General features: G+C 47.3%; 1 protein-coding gene across 6 annotated transcripts in view; it reads left to right on the forward strand.

The window, feature by feature from the left end:
- ZHX3 (zinc fingers and homeoboxes 3) overlaps positions 1-13,903 on the forward strand; it is a 51,615-nt gene that overhangs the window by 21,471 nt on the left and 16,241 nt on the right. Inside the window, exon 1 of one of the 6 annotated variants that reach the window (XM_030008556.2) lies at positions 12,129-12,150. The exons of the other annotated variants lie outside the window; for them this stretch is intronic. The gene's annotated coding sequence lies outside the window, so the exon portion shown is untranslated. Of the gene's footprint in view, positions 1-12,128; positions 12,151-13,903 lie in introns of those variants that run through there. 6 annotated transcript variants of the gene reach the window in all.

Consider the following 13,903-nt stretch of genomic DNA (forward strand, 5'->3'; position numbering starts at 1 on the left):
CCAGGGTGTTTTGGCTGCTGGGAGGCAGAGCTTAGCTCTGCTATGGGAGCACTAGAAAAGCCCCAGGGACACCACTGTCCGTGATGTCCAGCCGGTGGCTTGGCTTCCAGTACTTCTGTGGGAGCTCTCCTATAGCCTACCTGCCCTGCTGCTGCACGTCCTCTCCTCAAAACCTGGCTGTTATTTATTTCTACTCTAACACTATGAGCTGCTTGTGACTGGCCACGGGGCGGGACCTCTACATGGAGGTGGCCATTACATGTGCAAATGCACTTCTCCAGCCCGAGCTTTGTAGGGCAGATGTTGGCTTGGCTGAGGCCTCTGGGTACTCCTATAACATAAATAAGCAGCAGTAGGATTTCAAAGCAAGCAAATTTTTGACATAGTTGACATCGTGTCTCTTCAGCCCTGTGTTTAGGGCAGGTGGATCTGGAGGCCCACGGCTGCTAGTTGGTTCTTGTTGCTAATAACCTACTGGAGGTGCTTCTGCTGAGCTGGTTCTTGCAGAGGGCTGAGGGGTTCATGGGAGTCAGACAGTGTGGTTGTACTGATGACAGGACCCATGGCGTGCAAAGCGTGTGGTGCTTTCACAAAACTGGGTGTTCTGCATGAAATCTCTGGTCCCAGCTACAGCATTGAACATGCTCCTCACTAGGGCTTATGGTCAGGTGTTGTGAAGTGACAGCAAGGTCTTCTGGTGAGTAGCCTTAAAGCAAAGAAGGGGCAGGGTTATCATGCTCATATGACTGTGATCAGCTATTCTACCGAACAGCTGCCTCTGCTCTGCCAGTAAAGAAGAGATGGAGAAAAGATATATTTAATTTCGCTACCCCGAGAGAGAAATTTTTCCTGCGAGCAAACGTTCACCTGCAGATGTGCAGCGGAATGCAAAGTAAAGAATTCCCCACTCAAATGCTTTGCAAAGCAGAATTGATCTTTATCCCTTTAATTTGGTAGTGCTTGGCATTATTTTTCTGTAACACAGTCTTAGTGGAGGCAAAGTTCTCTCTTTTTTTCTTTTTCTTCTCTCTTCCTGTTGAGCCGATGGAGTTTGGTGCTCCCTATGAAGGTGACAGTTGGGGGTTAGCACCGAATAATGCTCATCATTCCCCAAGCAGGTGGCTGTAGCCCTGAGCGTGGAGCTGTGAAGCTGTTCTGGGATCTGACTGCGGCAGTCTACCTCTGTTTTCATTTTTGTATCTTCCCCAGTCAGTACATGTAACTGTAGAGTTTTCCCAACTCGCAGCTCAGATGCTGTTTTCCTGATGCCCTTGTATCCCCATCCCTCATCCCTCCCTTCCTACTCTTATTTCTTATTGACCTATCTGCTCAGGTCATGTATACAATACCAGTTTGACAAATTAAATTGCTTGTACACAGAAAGATGAGGCCCCTGGATGCTTAAATGCTGCATAAATGTCTTGGCTAAACCCGGACTAACTGTTTGACTGCCCCTCTGTGCAGCCTGCATTGTATTGCGTGAAAGGCAAATTCCATCCTGCATGGCCCTTTCCAAACCTATTGCCCAACACTTTCACTGTTTGTCATCAACTGAGAATTATCTGAGCGCTGTAGATATCCACGGACGTGGTTTAATTGTCTGTTGTATTAAAAATTGCGTCTGTTTATCAGAATGATTTGGGGATGCCTGTTCCCGTTTGCATGTGCGTGGGCTTCTCCCCGTGCTGGAGGTCAGAGGGATTTGGGGCATGGAGCAGTGCTGCAGCCCGGGCTCTGCTGTTCCTCTGGGCTCTGTGAGCGAGGCAAGCTGCCCCCCAAGGTGGCACTGGGGTACGTGGGGAGGTGGTACTGCTGGGGCTCCAACAGCGGCTCTCCCCACGCTGCAGACTCACAGGAGCAGCCAGCCTGGGTGCCACCGAGATGCCTTCAACTGGCCCTGCCTGGTGAGGGTACCCTGAGAGTAGGGAATGCTCCAGCAAAGGCCATTTCTAGTTTCTGTGAATGGACTTGGGATATGCTGAGAGATGCTGTAGGCCAGTTTTCTCTAGGAAGGCAAAGAACCGTGCCCGTGGCCCATGAAAGCATGGGAGAAGTGCATTCGGTTGTTTTTGTAGCAACACAAACTGATGGCACGCCAGGTTCAAGGAGAGGTGTTGTGCGAAGGGAAAGGCTTTTTCATGTTTGGCTCAGTGCTAAGGCTGCAATATATTGTTTCATCTAGAGGTGTTTGCGAATGAAGATGCAAATCCAAGGTGAAACTCAGGAACTGGTAAGCGCTTACTCACAGGAGGCCACCCTTCAAAACAATGCGATTAACTGCAGAGGAAAAATGCCTCCTTATCTCCCAGATTGATCTGGAGCCTTACAAGCACTTTGGTGGTTCAGCTGTCTGCAGGGGAGTTGTCTGTTCCAGCACACCAAACATGGTGTAAGTTTTATTTTATTTTATTTCCAGAACAACCCTTTGAGCATGTTGGGCTGGAAGGGAAACTCGTAATAAATCTCTGTGCCAATATAATTCAGCATAACCTCTTGGCAGTGCTTTTGTATGCAAACTGGGAGGGTTTCTGACTATAGGTGACCCATTAAAAGGATGATCTCTGATAAATAGACTGGGGACTCACAAGTCCAGGGTTCAATTACTTGCTTTGCTATAAGCTTCCTGTGACCTTGGGCGAGTTATTTAAAATTGCTTTGTGCCTCATTTCCCTTTCTGTTACATGCTGGTGACAGCATTTCCCTTCCAGCCAGGAGCTGTGGCAGTGGGAAGGCGGTCTGTACCCTTTTCCATAGCCAGTGTGTGAAGAACCTGGATGGAGTGGAAAGCATAACCATCTCACGGGCCTTTCTTCTGTTTTCCTGGAGAAAACAGAACAGGATGATCCATTTAAATGGTTTTATAGGTGCCTAGAGAGTGTGCTCTGTGAGATCCTGGGGCTCCCTGCATAACTGCAGACATGCACTAGCAAGGTGGTTGCTCCTTGAGCTGAGAAGCCTTCCTTAGCATTGCTTTCAGTTCTTCCTTTAGTTTTAAATCGATGGCCGGTTTGGGTAGAGCAGGTTTCTGGTGCTCCTTTGGCCTCGGCATGAAGTTTTCCTTTAACGTATTCTTCTGTATTTGCTCCTGTGCTGCCTTTCTGCTTTAAACCCAGGTGGATGCTAGGGAGAGGTGATTGCTTTGTGAATAAAGATGCTGGCGCATGGCACTGCTCCCCACTGCAGTGTGCGGATGTATTGTACCTCGGACAGATTGTTTCATCTCTCCCTGCTTCAATTTCCTCCTTTCCAGCGGGGGGGTAACAGTGCTGGCCACCCCTTTTACCACTTCCTAAACGTCAAGAGAGGCTTTCCAGCATCCCTGAAATGTGCTAAAACCACCTGCTCCCGCGTTGTGCCAGGAACACCCCTTGCCATTCCCATGGGATAAGCCCAGGGGAAGCCTCCATGTGACAGCCGCATCTGGGCACTGGCAGGAGCTGCCTCCAGCTGCCTGCGTTTCAGGTGCAGCAGAGCTGCAGAAAGAGTGATGCTGAACCTCCTTTGTCCTGATGGCATGCAGCCCCTCTTCCCTCTGCAAGAGCCTGAGGGTCCAGTGGTGATCCAGGAGAGCTGCTGGCCTGAGACCCCTGCCTCATGTCAGCGACCAAACTCCAGCCGGTGTGGGATGCAGTGGTTGAGTAGATGGAAACGAGCATCCTTGAGACGTGGCAGAAAATCAAGCCTTGTGGTGTTTGGGGGTGGGTAAAAATGCTGCTGGGGAATATCTAACTCTCCAGAAATAATGAAAAGACAGATATCTATATTTCCCTCTGGTCATATAGCTGGGTTCAATGGCTTCTGCAGGCTGTTGAGAAGCACACGAAAGCAACTTCGCAGCAGAGTGTAACTTGGGGCCAGCTCTTTCATCTTTGGTGTGAATATGTGTCATATGATATTTTTATCACATGTGCAAGAGGCATGGCCCAGCAGTTGGGAAAATCCATCTCTTTTGGACAGAAGCTTTGCTTTCATCTCTGTTCTGCCCTTCCCAAAAACCAAAACCCCGAGCCCTTTCCTCTTCAAGATATCTTGAGTTACTTAATGATGTGCCGGGTGGGATGCTGCAAGGCTGGGCAGCTGGCGGCGTGTGCTCTCCAGGGCAGGATAACAGGTTGGGCCTGCTTCGAGACCAGGGGGTTGTAAATCTCAGACTACAGGTAGGTCTGCCAGCTCTTCCCTCAGACTCTGCCTGTAGCTGGGAACCCTCCTGCAGTAAAACTGTGTCTTGGAACAGCAAGCCTGACACTGGTAAAAGGGAAGAAGTCAAATTGTCAATATAGGGGATGTGGTATCTTCAGGCACTTATCCTGTCTAACCACCTTCTTTTACCCTTGTGTGGTTTGTGTGATCCTCACACTGGGACAACACACGTTTAAGGCTGTAGACTTTTCCCCAAGTTGTGGGTCTTGTAATCATTCAAGCTGCTTTGTGCATTGGGGAGGGTGAGCTCCGTACTGGCCTGTGTGTGTATGGAAGTTCACATGGATGTGTGACTTTTGAGAGTCTTCGGAGTTGTCTCATGGAGGATCCTAAAAAGAGATGCTCTGGGGAGAGGCTCAGCAAGCATCCCTTGGGGAGAAGCTAAAATGCGATGAAAATAACTGCTGGCAGAGGAAGAGAAGGATGAGAAGAAGATGCCAGGCAATGAAGAGGCTAGCAGCAATTTCATAACATAGATGATCCCGTGAATGGTTTCAGGACATCTGTATGCTCTGGGGGACAGTAAGTGGTGTGTTGCTCACTGTAACCTGACTAGCCTCCTATGAGCAAGGCTTGGCTGGCAGGGAGCTGCAGTCCCCTGGGACCTTGCCCAAGATGGCAACTTGTGTAACATAAAAGGTGATGGTATCTTCTTCACTAGCGGCTTTTCACCACTCACCAGCACTTGTCAGGTGGTGATGAGACTTGTGCCTGATTTTAGAAGGGGAGAGAGGATGAAGGGTATGGATAGGAGCAGCTGGCCCTGAATTTTGGGTGCTGCCCCTAGCGATTGCTGAGTCCTTTTGATATGAAAGCAGATGGTCTAGAAGAACCTCAAAAAAAGTGGCAGTATAGCTCTTCAGTGTTTTGGACAGTGCCGCAAAACACTTTCCCAGCTGTCGCTGGAAGGTACGTACAGTTTTACAGCATTAATCCAGGGAGGGTTCACTTAACAAACCCTGTCGTTGGGCTGCTCTGCCTGATCCAGTCCGCTTGGGTAAGCAGCTTGATGCAAGGATTTGTGTGATTGATCTTAAGAGCATTACTCTTGTGGGGTTTCACTGCGAAGCTACCTTGTCTGCTTCCGACTTGACTGGGGACACGTCCTGCAGACAGTGAACACGTCTTCCCCTTGCTCCCCTGACACTGTAGACCTCTATTTGCATCACCCTTTGCAGGCAGGTGATTATGGACTTGTGTACGGCAGGAGTTCCTGCTGTCCTGAGCTTTATCCAGCGTGACATGCTGTCATTTTGGTGCATTATCATTAAGATGCTTCCAAGCCTGCTCTCTCCCAGCCCAAGGAAGAAAGCAGGTGCCTGGAGGACCATGTTCTGCTAACATGACTATGATCTGGACTGCTGCCCTAGAAATGAAAGGCTCCATCATGCCATCACCAAGCCCCTGAGCCAGCCGGTCATCCCCATTCCTGTATTTGCAGACTGCCTGCTGACACAGCATAAAACGTTATTTTTACATTATCATCCCCTGCACTGAATCCTCCTGCAGTTTAGTTTATCCTGCTGTTTTCTTAGTTATGTTAAACAGGGTTAATAATGTATACTGTGCCATTCACCCTAATGATGATGATGAATGTTTTAGACTGGTGTAATGAGACCACCCTTCATTCCTTTCTGAAAAAGGAGGAAGAAGTCTTGATTTCTGTTTCTCTGAGGTTATAACAAAGGCCGTGATGCTTTTGGTGGCATAAATGAGGAATATTTCTGTTATCCGTGGTATACTTCACAAGGAGAACGTTTCCATGTTCAGTTGAAGGGCTGGCAAATTATAGATTCCTGAAAGACAGCTTTTCTCCAAAGGCTTCAATTTAAATCAGCTCTAATGAAATGAGAGCCTTCAAATAGGCAAAATGGATTTTTTTTGTTTTAATTGACTCTTATTTCATTTCATTCCTTGGTTATTCCCTTATTCCTATGGAAGGATCTTGTTCCTATCCTGCTACTCTTCCACCCGGTCTCATCCGACTCACACAATTGTTTGCAAAGGGTGGAATGATTTCAAGAGGGCAAAATGCAACAATCGGCTCTCCTTTAAGGAGCATAATGATAGAAAACAGGCACAAATCCTTTCCCTGTTTTCTTCCATCAGTACCCTTTAAGTCACCTGTCTGCATGTCTGATTTGGGCAAATAAAGCAGCTATTAGTAAACTCTACTTGCTGTTGTAACAGGAAGGGCCAAAAAGTCCTGGGACCTGTCTACATTTATGGTTTGGGGTTTTTTCTTCTTTCTCTTTTTTGAGCAATTCATCTGAATTTTTGAAAGAAGTATTACTCAACGGTCTCTGTAGATCACACAAGTGGCCAGAAAGCTGTTCTGTACCCATGCAGCAGAAGGTTATAGGAAGCAGGAGCTTGGTACTGACAGGCAGCTTTGCCTGTCTGGTGAAGAACTGATGGAAACTCTTTGCTGGGAGTGGGGGGGTTGGCCCAGATGTCCTCCAGTGGTCCCTCCCAGCTTGAGTTGTTATATGTTTCTATGGCACCCACAAAGGCCCCAAAGTAGGACACTGGGGAGATGAGCCAGCAATGCAGCTCAGCAAAGGCCTTAATTCTGCAAAGGGGGCTGCAGAGAGCTCTTTGGAAAAGCAAGCGGTGTCATTCTTTCAAGGTGAGCCAGCACCCACTTGCGTGGACAGGACAGGGGTTTCTACCATGTGGGCTGAGAACATGGGAGCAAGACCCAAACACGCGTGGCAGGAGCCCTTGGGGTTGGCACGTTGCTGTCAAAACCCAGAGCTGCTGCTCTCCTCTGCGGGTCAGTCCTAAGCAGGCAATGAGCTGGGGCGGTGAGGTGGTAGCAAGCCCCTTTGCACTTCTATGAACCTATAAAATATTTAGAAAACCCATCTAATACAGCTGTTGGAGATGTACTAGTAACTTCACACCTGGCTGCATGCACAGAAAGCAGGGGTTTCCTTGGGTTGTAATTTCTACAGGTGTATTTTTGAAGCTTATGGCTGATACCTGAAGACAGGTTCGGTATGGCTTGGTGGTAATTGGGCAGTATTTGCATAATGATAGTAATTTCCTTGTTCTTGTTTCCTAAATTTGGTTTACAAGACCATACTGCAATGTGACTTAAAGCTGTAAGTATTTGTCTCTGTTGGCAGTTCAAAATGTAGTATTAGCTGTGACTCTTTACAGAAATAAGTGTTCAGTGTTGGAGCTAATTGAATAATATGATGGTGTTTGTATCTTAATCTTCCAAATAGCTCTCTTAAGTTCGCTACATTGATGTCTGAAAGGCTTAAAAATAATAAACTCCATTGTATAGAGCTTTGAATACAGAGTGGAGGCTTAGTAATTGCTGGCAGTTCATGGGCAGACTCGCTAACACATGGCAAGGAAGCAATTCTCCCAGCATGCCTGAATTTTTTAAAAGAATCTCCTCGTATCAAGGCCTTGTGATCCACAAATTAATGAGTACATCAATATTTTGAATAAAGGCTTGCAGGAGACCTCAGTCCAAACCCCCAAACCCTTTATTTGGGCCATCATACTGTTTTAAAACACCTCTTGTCTTCCTCATCAGTCTGCCAAAAGCTCTTTCCATCCCCCAGCTATTGAGCAGGGTAGGTGGAGTGGGCTGGTGAGCTCGTCTTCCAGCCAGCAAGAGACTCCCCTGGCTGGCCGTCGGCAGAGAGCTGAAGTCCTGAGTCCCTGTCCCTTGTAGGAAAGCAACAACCCAACTCCCAACCTTCTGCCCTTCAGGGGAAGGGGAAAATAACCCAAATACTTAGTGGTTTGGGGTTTTTTTAAATGGTGTTCAAAAAATGATGTTCCTGGGGATTCAAGTGTCAAAGGGAGAGCTCTGAAAGCAGGGATCTAGCTTTGCTGATTTTTCTCAGAAGATGTCTATAGTTCCCCTGCATCCTTGTGAATGAATTTTTAAATGAGGAGTTGCAGAGGGCAGCTAAGGAAAAGGTTGGTTAGACCAGCAGGCATGATTTAAAAAACAAATAAACAAAAAAACAGGCGAGGGAAAGGAGGAGAACATTATTTGTTTATCACAATTGTACTTGAAACTAATTTTAAATGTCTGTCTTCTGAGAGTAAGGAAATTCCTTTAGCTTCCAGCAGTAAATAACTGGGATGCTTTCAGCTTACAGCTGACCTGCAGAGGATGGTGAGTTTTCAACTAAAAAAATAAATGACTCTCCAGTAAGGACAATCCATTCCAAGTAATGGAACTAAACAGCTGGGGGAAGAGAAGAGTCCTGACAAGCACGGTTCATATCACAAATAACCCTTGAACTTTGTTCTGTATCTCTGTGTACTGTCCAGGGTGGCTTGACAAATGGTTTTGAACAAATACAGTTTTCAAACCAGAAAGCTGATGACAAGGATTGCATTTGGCTGGCAGGTGCACAATTCAGACACCTGGATCTTGCCCACAGAGATCTCAAATGAAATCCCAAATCCATTTTTCTCTTACTAGTAATCCTAAAAAAAATGGTGAGTATTTCAGAGAAAGGGAGAAGGCTGTCCCCTATGAGCTCTTGGGGGTCAGTGGATGAGGGTTTGGTGGTAGGGATGATGTAGTTCTCCATGCCTGCTGCTGTTGGCAGCTGAGTGGTGGAGCACCTAATGTTGGCGGCAGTGAGGAGGACTTCGGAAGCTCGGCTTCTCATCAGGCATATTTCAGCCAAAGGTTTGGGCATTAGGATGCTGAGCGCTCTTAATGGTCTGCCCTGCTCTATGTCAGCAGCACCTCTTGGAAAGTGGGGACTTCTGGAAGTCTGTCACTTATGTAGGTACTAAAAAGGAGCTGGACTTTTTTGGAAAATGGTGTTCCAGCTGAAGGAGCTGAACACTTGCCAGACTGACCATATGTTTCTGAAGTTCTTGTGGTTCAATGCTTTAGGCCACGGTATTGTCTATTTAAGGCAATGGAAGAAAACCCTGTGCCACTCTTGCAGAGTAGGTATGTGAACTGTAAGCATAGGGACCAAATGGTAGTTTTAGAATTAGATGGTGTCCCTAATTTCCCTCTTCAGTTTTAAGTGGATGCAGCATTCTTCACTTACAGTCTCAACTGTTGTGTTGCATTGTTGTATGGTGTTGAACATCTGCCCCTTCCAGCCACAAAAGTGGCTGTGTTCCAGTGGTGGGTGGTTTCTTTCTATTCAGGGATCCTCTGAGGCCTGGAAAAGCTTGAGTATTAGGCATGACATACTGTCAACTGCTGCAGATCCCCTTGGCTCCACTCCTTCCAACATCTGCAAGGCCAGAGTTGGCCATCTTGGTTTGTCCATGCCCAATGCATAGCACAGAAAGACCCTGACCCTACCAGCTGCTGCTGCTGAACAGGGAGTGGGGCCTCACCAGGAACCTGTCCATCCAATGCCAAAAAAATTTGTGGTCCCAGCTTCTAGAAGAGGAGGGGGAAGGTCTGTCATCAGCTCCCTAGGGAGGGCTGTGTTGCTGGGACCACAGTGCCAGGGACCTTCCCCACCCATAGCACCCTCGCTGGTGGATGCTCAGCCTCCATGCAGCAGCTCTGCTCTAGCGGTGTCGTCGTGCTGCGTGGCAGGGAAAGGAGCAGGCAAAGCAGCAGACAGAGCAGCCGTGGCACCCAGCAAACTTCTGCAGGAGTACCTTGCCCCACATTAAAAATGGTTGCGATGCTAGAGCAGAGCCTGGGGGGACAAGGTGCCAGTCCCACGCAGAGGTCTCAGCCCAGTATTTCTTTCCCCCAGCATTGTGCTGGTGATTGACTGGCGTTTGCTTGGCAAAAGCCTTTTGAATATTCATTTGGCTGATGGGAGATGAGAGTATGGTAGCTCCTTGAAATCAGCTTGGGGAGGGGAAGCAAATAAAACTGCCTTTTTCTTGCTTCTAGTGCTACTTGAACTCTCTCAAATGCCTACTTCAAATGGATAAATGATTGCGGAGACCTCAGCCTACCTAACAAGCCTGCTCTTTTGTAGCAAAAATTATAGTGCCTGCATACTTGCCATCTTCATTCAAAAGCCCATTCCTCATTAATATCACTTTATACATATTATTGCAGCTTGAAATGCCATTGCTCTTCTCCCCACCCATTTCCTTGACTGGCTGTGACATACAGGAACTACACCCAGTGCTTGACTCGCCTCTCCTGACCTTTTGTAACTTGGCTCCAAACTCCTTTTTTTGGGTCTTTTGCAAAACACTGTCAGAAGGGAAAAATCCTTTGTTAAAACACAGCCAACTCCTGCCTCAACGTGGAACAGTTTGTTCTGCTAAAAGAATGAGCCAGTTCAGTGAGCAGAAAAACATTGCCATAAACCAGCGGACTCAATAAGCTGCAAAAGCCATCGGCTGTGCTCAAGGTCTGAAAGGACGACTCTGAGGCAGGATTCATGGGAGAGGGGGGAAAAAAAAAAATCCATGATCATGACCTGCCAGACCCCGTTTCCTTGCTTTCAGCCGAAGTATTTTGCAGTTGTCTTTCTGGTTATAGCAACTGTAAGTGGGGGAATGGGAACTGATGCTGAGCCAGAACGTAACACAGCATTTGAAGCTAGCATATTGCAAAAGGGCACGGTGGATGAAGTAATCCAAAAATGCTCAGCTGGGAAGGGGCTGCAGCACTCTAATAGTCTTCAGTCTGTGCTGCAGATGATCAGCTCCAGCGCCCTACGCTTGCTGTCTGGTACTATTTAGTAGCTCGGTTTAGTCCTTCCCACCCACATCTTGTTTTAAAGCTCTGGACACTCTTTATTTCCCTGGAATTGCTGCGGGTCTGTCCCTTACGTGGCCGCTCGGTAACTGGTGATCAGTCTGTCTTCAGCAAGCGTTTCTTCGTTGCACAAGGGACTTGGATGCTTGGTGAGAAAACTGTGTGATCCCCTAGTAGGCTGTTGGGTTTTTGGTTCTGCAGCGGGATCATTTTGGTGCTGGTATAAAAGCTGACGCTGTTTTTATTTTAACAATAAAAGTTGTGCTAGCATCTAGAGCTGTGGTTCCCGGATTTGGGGGTGGTGGCCTCCAAATAGGGTCACCCATATGGAGGTGGATGTGCCAACGTGGAAGTGGGGTTGTGAGCAAAAGTGCTTCAGAAACACAGGCTCAGAGGCTTCCCCTGAAATGACTCTGTGGGACTGGGCAGGCTGCAGCAGCATTGAGAGCACGGTGGACTTCTATGCTTTGTGTGCTCTGTTGCCATCCGGGTGTTCATACCTGTGGACTCCTCACCAGCTGGGCTGAGCATTTCCTGCTGATTTGAAAGACTCGAGTACCCTCGTCAGAAATTTAACAGGGACCAAGATCTGCCTCTGGTTCTCATTTTGGTTTAGGAACCGGGAGTCTTTACTCTGAGCTCCCTGATAGTTTTTTGGCTTAGAGCCAGTGCAGCAATTTCAGATAATAAAAAGAACTATATTTTAGGTGTAACCTACCCCTTTTCACATGCATTCCAAAAGGCTGCATCTGCCAAAGCTGGTCTTGCCCTACCTAAATGGTGATGCTTGATAATAAGCTCTAAGTGTGGGATCGCAAGGCATGTAGCAAGTCCCAACGTGATGTGGCAGAATATTACTGACCTGCGTGGGGCTGTTTGAGGTGCCTGTGATCAAGCTGCAATCACAAACAGCTCCCTGACAATGCAAGCAAAAAGAAAACCTCCTAGAGAAAGCACAAGGGACTGAAATCGGAGCTCCTGTGCATTTATAAACATGACCAATGTTCTCATACTGTCCTGTTCAGGCACAAACCAACCTGCTGGTATTCACCAGCTGAGTGTGAGGTGATGGGAGACCCAGATACTGATGAGCTGAGGGACTTCTTGAAGCTCCATTAATGCTATCTGGTGTCCTCTGCTGGTAGCATTAACCTCAGAACTGGCTCTGTTGAGAGATGATTATCTGTCTGCTGGACCTTTTCCTTTGGGGGAACGCCAGGAATGTTTTGCAGCATGGACAAAATGTGAGGATTGAATCTATGGAGGTAGGTCCCTGGGATGCTGGGACTGTGAACCCTGCTAAGGTAGTGTAACTCGGAGCAAATCTGTAATGAAGCCTCTGTGCCAAAACAGATTATTATTTTTTTGGAAGATGTTAATGGTACGATTGCGTAACGTTTATTTTGTGCTTGATCAAATGGATGAGGGCAGAGGAAAAGGAGTGAGTGAATTAATGTTAGTGATGTTCAAACAGAAGCATGCAAAGCTCCGAGGGATGATCAGTGGTTTTGTTTTGATGTGTGTTGTTTTTTGTTTTGTTTTTTTTTTTTATTCCTGACATCCTCCTGAAATATAGCACGCAGGCTTGTCTCTAAGGGGGGCACATTGCCAATAGTCTAAAGGTTATATTATCCTAGTGACCTATTTTTATACTCTAATCGCGTTCTGTTTCAGCCGCCCCTTTCTAGCCTTCCATCTCGCTCAGTTTTGTGCTCCTCTGAAAAAAAAGTGGAGATAATTACCATTAGTCCCTGAGTGCGAAGGCAGCAAGCCAGCCTCTACCCAGGTAACCACAGCAAAGGCAAGTTACTGCTGTTATGGAAGCATGAGAGCAATCCGAAAACACAGCTCGTAAATGGGTGACGACTTGAAACAGGGCGAGGAGGAGTGTTGTGGGGCAGAGGAGAGAGATCTTAAAGGCAAATTTTAAATGGAGAAGTACAGCAGTTTGTAGAAAGGCAAAATTTTAATGAATAGCTCTGTTTAACTAGCCTAAATGGAAAAGACGCTTTTCTACTCTAGGCCTGCCAAGTAATGGAGAATGAATACGATTGTTTGGTCAACCGGCTTCCACTGCCTTTAGACTGTACCCACATTTTCAAAGCCGGGCTTAAGCTACAAAGCACCCTGACCAGTCGACATAAAGAGAAATTGTTCCTTAGTACAAATGTTGACTATGTGATGCTGCTTGAAGCTCAAAACTGCTGAAATTTGTACATGTGTTTGTACATTTGTGCAGTGCAAAATAATAAGATGTGAAGAGACTTTTCTTGCCTGCGTGGCTTCTCTCGGGCTGCGGTTATTTTATTGCTGGTTGCTTTCCCTGTTCTTGCTGAGAGCACCTGAATTTTGAGTGCCTGCAGTGTTAGTGCAGTAGCGATCTGCTCTGGAGGGGAAAATCTCATTAACTGTTCATTCATGGGAACTTGCAGTCCAGTACAGGGTTAAACCCCCCCAAAATCAAGTGTGTCACGACCTTGGTCTCCATTATGGACCAAGCTCTGAGTGGCAGATGCTACCTACAGGTGCAAGCCCTAGGCAAGGGCATGGCATGGGGATGTGCACCGATTACTGGGAGCCAGCATGATGCTCTGCTGCTGGCATTTTTAGGCTGCTGGAGATGATCCCACCCTGTGACTTCCCTTCCAGCTGCAGGCTTTGCAAAGTTACTCCGGGAGGATGCTGGACCCTAGCTAGCCGGCACGCACAGCCACAGACTGGGAAGATAGGAGGTCAGTCCTGCCACATCTTGCCTTTTCTTCTCTGTTAGAGAGCTATGTTGCCGCAGCTAAAAGAGAGGTCCCATCTGCACCTGGAAGTTGGGATTTGCTCTGGAGAGGTGGGCTGTTCCTTCTAACTGTGTCTGTCCCTATTGAATCACAGGGATGTAGCCTGGAGAGGTCTTTGCTGAGTTGCCAGAGCATGTCCATCCACGTAGTGTGTCCCTGGGATGGATTAGTAATAGCTGCCCTCTTCCTGGCAGGGGACTGTGTCCTCGAAGCTGTTGGTGATGCTGCT

The sequence above is a fragment of the Aquila chrysaetos genome, chromosome 3 (assembly GCF_900496995.4).
Source record: "Aquila chrysaetos chrysaetos chromosome 3, bAquChr1.4, whole genome shotgun sequence".
NCBI classification, from domain to species: domain Eukaryota; kingdom Metazoa; phylum Chordata; class Aves; order Accipitriformes; family Accipitridae; genus Aquila; species Aquila chrysaetos.